This window comes from Hyaena hyaena, unplaced genomic scaffold (assembly GCF_003009895.1).
Source record: "Hyaena hyaena isolate Hyena2069 unplaced genomic scaffold, ASM300989v1 scaffold_1448, whole genome shotgun sequence".
In the NCBI taxonomy this organism is placed as follows: Eukaryota; Metazoa; Chordata; class Mammalia; order Carnivora; family Hyaenidae; genus Hyaena; species Hyaena hyaena.
In genome coordinates this window covers 134,717-140,328 of record NW_024082079.1, presented here as the reverse complement: position 1 = coordinate 140,328, position 5,612 = coordinate 134,717, and the positions used below count along the sequence as shown (strand labels likewise).

Sequence of the window (5,612 nt, the reverse complement as noted above, 5' to 3'; positions counted from 1 at the left end):
TCAACTAACTTATTTTTGAGAGAGACAGAGCATAAGCCGGGAAGAGCAGAGAGAGAGGGAGACACAGAATCTGAAGCAGGCTCCAGGCTCTGAGCTGCCAGCACAGAGTCTGATGCAGAGCTTGAACTCATGAACCGTGATATCATGACCTGAGCTGAAGTCGGACGCTTAACCGACTTAGCCACCCAGGCACCCCAATATGTTTTAAATGTTTTCCCCAGTGAATTTATCTTTATATCATATTTATTTCTGATATAGTCCATTTTACCTTTTTTTTGAAGAAAATATTTTAGAGTATGTACTAGGTGATTATAGGTAGATGAACATCAGGTATATATATTTATATGTAAGGCTGTATATAAAAATCAAATATATATTTTATATGCAATATAATTGCATGTGTAAACATTAACAAGACTAAGAAGATAGTTTGAATCTCCTAAATTTGTGTCATTTAAAAACAGATTTCTTGGGATTTTTTTCTTTCCCCAAATTACATATAATGTGCATAATTAAAAAAATCAGAAGAAAAGTGATATGTAGTTAGAGAATAAAACATTTTTGATAAAACAATATGTAAAGAGACAGTGTAATTAAACATTGTCTCTCACAGGCATATCCATTTATTTCTGCCTTTTCAACATTTGTCTATTTACATGTCTATTAAATTCCAAGCAAAGTAATAGCCAATAAAATCTTGAGGGAAAAGTTCAGGGACACATATTCACCCACAGATGGAATTTTCTTCCTTAAAACTGAGCTCAAATTTCATGTTGTTTTTAGTTCCTTTTCTAAGGATATACTTAGAAAAGTCAAGTCATTGACTACACTACTTAAAGGAGGAATGATTAAATTCAGGAAGGGTTAGCTTAATGTAGGTAATCAAATATTTAGTATTAACTGTAGCTTCAAGCAATAGATCAACCTTACTTATCATAAATACAAATAAAAGAAAAAATCGATAAGACTGCCTTTGAAATTATGTTTTCATGTCTAGAATGAGTTAGTTTCCATGCCTCCAAAAACATATTTTAAATATGATAGTTATTATTGTGGTGTTATTTTTATTATACTAACATTTTACTGTTGGAGAAAGGAGATTTTTCCAATTATTTTTACCATGTTTTAATTAGCATATAACTTATTAGGTAGTAATAATTCTTGAAAAATATTAAAATATTAACTTCTTAAACAAACGAACCGGCTGTTTAAACATCACAAGTCACTATAAAAGACAAACATGACTCTAATGTTCCTAAATCCTCCTCTTCATCTTGATTTATGAACCAATTTTTCAAAGTTAAAATACTTTTTTAACATAATATTTTCAAAAGCTTTGTAACAGCATGTGTATAAAATATATATTTGTCTTCTTTCTGGACTTAATATAGTGGTATAATCCAATGGCTCGTAATTAATATGCTGGGTTTGTTTCTAAATTCTAAATTCTTAAATGGCAAATTCAAAGGCATTTATTTTCAATATTTGATCTATAATCATTCAGTTGATTGCTCATCCTTAGATTTCCCCTGACATATTCAACTGAAAATCAGCCCACTTACATCTTACATATTGAGATTCTAGAGTTGAAATAGAAAACAAAAACAAAAATCTATTTGGATTGAAATGAGAGCAAGAATGTGAATAAAGGTTTTGTCCCTCTGGTATTACTATTATGAATTAAGATCCGTTACAAATTCTTCATAACCACTACTTTCTTGTTATAGAACCTGCTATTTTAAAACCAAAATCTGTTAGAGAAATACCCTAAAACGATAATTTGTGTACATTTAATTGCTTTTATATTTGTAGAAATATAATTATTTTAATAAACATGTTAGAGTTAGTAGAAAGTCATTAATATCTAAAATAACTATAAAACTTCAACATTAATTAGCTACATTTTGAAGATAGACCCCAAATATCATGTGATAACACTTTTACCTGTGTATCTTGTTACTTATCATAAAATTGTAATGTTTACTTAATATATAATGCTGCTCAAACTTAAACTTAATGGTTATCGTTTGCTTTGGAACAAGTGATATGAGAGATTTTCATGTTTTGAGTTACTTGAAGTTAACTCTAGGTAAGATGACATTGGAGGTAATAATGACGTTGGAGAAGGGAGTTCATGAAATTTGTCCTCCTCCTCCTCTAGTCTTTCCTGCATTTCTTTCTACTATTTTAGAAGATGTTTATTATTTAAATTCAGTGGGCAGACATGTAATCACTTGAGAGATACGGAGTCAATCTTTTCTTTTTCCTGAAGTGTAATTAACACACAATATCCTATTAGTTTCTGGTGAACATTGTAGTGATTTAACATGTCTATGTATTATAAAATGATCTCCACAGAAGTTATCACTTCACAAAGTTATTACATTATTACTGACTGTATTCCCTGTGCTGTACATTACATCCCTATGACTTATTTATTTCATAAATAGAAGATTGTACCTCCTAATCTCCTTTACCTATTTTGCCTGACCACCAATCCCTCCCCACACTTAAGAAACAGTTTGATTCATGTATCTATGAGGCTCTTTCTATTTTATATTTGTTCACTTGTTTTGCTTTTTATATTACACATATAAATGAAATCATATTTGTCTTTTTCTGTATGAGTTAGTTCACTTAGCATGACACTCTTCAGGTAGGTCCATGTTGTTGCCAATGGCAATATTTTCTTCTTTTTTATGTCTAATATTCATTTGTGTGTGTGTGTGTGTGTGTGTACCACATTTTATTAATTCATCTGTTCATAGACACTTAAGCTGCTTCCATATTTTGGCTATTATAAGTAATGCTGCAATGAACATGGGGTGCCTATATCTCTTTGGACTGATGTTTTATGTTTTGTTTGTTTGTTTATTTGTTTTGGATAAATGCCCAGAAGTGGAATGATTGGATCATATGATAATTCTGTGTGTGTGGGGGGGGTTGTTTGTTTGTTTGTTTGCTTTTTGTTTTTTGGGTTTTTTGTGGGTTTTTTTTTTTTTTTTTTTTTTTTTTGGTGAGAAACCTCCATATTCTTTCTGCACTGATTTACATTCCCACCAACAGTGGGAATGAGGCTTCTCTTTTCTTCACATGCTTGTTACTTTTTTGTCTTTTGGATAATAGCCAATCAGACTTGTGTGAAATGACATCTCATTTTGATTTGTATTTCCCTAAATATTAGTGATGTTGAGTATCTTTTCATGTGCCTATTGGCCATCTGTATGTCTTTTTTGTAAAAATGTCTATTCAAATCTTCTGTTCACTTTTAATCAGTTTATTCATTCTCTTGACATTGAGTTGTACGAATGTTTTATATGTTTTGGAAATTAACCACTATGAGGTATACGATTTACAAGTATGTAGTTCCCATTCAGTAGATTGCATTTTTGTTTTGTTGTTGGTATCCTTCATTAGACGTAAGCATTTTAGTTTGATGTAATTCCTTTTGCTTATTTTAGTTTTTTCAAGTTTATGTTAAGAGAGAGGAAGAGAGAGAGAGAGAGAGAGCAGAGGTTGACGTGAGAAGTCGACGATCTCATGAACCCTGAGATCATGACCTGGGCCAAATTTAACCGACTGAGCCACCCAGGCACCCCTACAAGGATTCATTAAACTCCAGACACTTATATCCTATAAGGAACTAAACAATTTTACTCTGAATTCATAAAATAAAATCTTACACAAAAAGCCAAAGCTGATAAAATTGTTTTTCTTCATCCTCAACCCCTGCACAAACCTCTTCACTCATTTCCTAGTTATAATAGTTAATTTGCCCTTGAGTCCAAGATAATAACTCTGGTATTATCCTTGGTTCTTCTTTCTTTCTCAGGACCCGTATCCAAACGTAAACCACAAAATACTTTTTTAAAAGTATTTTTTAAATGAGAGGAGTACACAAATCTGGGCAATTCTTCCCACACCCAGTATGACTGTTTTGAACCATAATCCATAACCTGAGCATAGAGCATGGATAGAGAAAAGGTAAAAATTATGCTGGAAATTTTGCCTTTATCTTATTTCCACAGACATTTAGTGGGCCCTTAAAGCTGCCAAACAGCTGCATTACTACTCTCAGCAGATAATCTCATTTTCTTCCTTATTGAGGAAATTGATGTAATCAGTAAAGGATTTTTTCACCTAATGTCTGACCACAAATGCTCAGTACGTATATTTCCTTTGCACTTTGTGCAGAGATGCACTTTACACTATCCTATATACAACCAATTTATTCACTTTTGGAATGAAGTCCATTCTGCTTCTCTACTTCAGAATATCATTCTACCAAGTCTCCCCTGTCTCTTCTACACTAATAGTTTTTCATTCAAGACTCTATCATTTCTAAGGGTGACTGGGTGGCTCAGTTGGTTGAGCCTCTGACTCTTGATTTCACCTCAGGTCATGATCCTAGGAATTGATCCCACTTTGGGCTCTGTGCTGAGTATGGAGCCTGCTTGAGATTCTCCTTCTCTCCCTCTGCCCTTCCCCCGCCGTTTGCTCTTTCTCTCTCTCACTCTCTCACTTTCTCAAATAATTTAAAAAATGTTTAAGTCTCTGTCTTTTCCAGTAGCATAGAGCAAATCAAACAAGAAAAAGCAAAGGTAATTGCTCCCTTTTGCCTGAAAACTCTGCTACCTTATGAATTACAGTTACTTTCTCTATTCCATTTATTCCATGATCTCTTTTTTAAAATAAGTTAAATGAATGCTTTACACCAAAATTGGATTCACAAGTCCCCATTACCGTACTCATCAATATTTAAAAGTCTCCTAAATATGTTCTGTATTAGTTTTCTTTATTATAAGTTGTCAATAATATGGAAACATCTTTAGTATAATAGAACATTTAATTGCATCTGTTTTCCCTTCAACACATTAGCCATTTAATGATTATTATATTGGCCATTTTCATTGGTTGACAGGAGGCTCTTCCACTAAAAGTTTCCACTGAATCATTTTCCTTGCCAGACTTAGTTCATTTTCAGCCTGAAGAATCACAGGCTGGTCTTCTAATTTCATAACATCTGATTCCATTTTAACCATATTCAGTTTCTCATTCGTAATCTCTTTTGTCTACTCTTGATATGCTGCATTTTTAGGAATTTGTTCCTAAATTTTTAGGAATTTGTTCAAGAACATCCAGAATCTTTGTGTACAATATTCTTAGCCTCTTGTGTGAATCCTCACATATAGCCAATCACACAAGGCCAGTGGTCTTCCACAGCAAACCCACCATATTGTCTCCATGATCTCAAAAAACTACTCCAAAGTTTTCACCCAGACCACTACATAAAAAAAAAAAAAACTGCTGATATTGTCAAATAATTTATGTTATTAAACTATCTATATTATAAGGGATTTTCCTTTTAAAATATCTCTATAAATAGAGAATATGATGAAATCTAATATTAGAATAATGTCTTCAAATACTCTTATGTAGAAAATGATTGTTTGGAATATGTACCCTGTATCCCTAAATATATCCAAATTTCTTTTCTGTCCTGTTTCTTCAAAAAGTTCTTTCAGTATATTATTTAACAAAACTGGAGATAGCAGACATTCTAATCTCATTCCTGATTTAAATGGTATGATTCTCCTGTTTCACCATAATGT

General features: G+C 32.3%; 1 pseudogene; it reads right to left on the bottom strand.

Moving 5' to 3' along the window:
- Positions 1 to 4,892: 4,892 nt before the first annotated feature.
- Positions 4,893 to 5,235, bottom strand: LOC120225610 (annotated as a pseudogene).
- Positions 5,236 to 5,612: the final 377 nt, after the last annotated feature.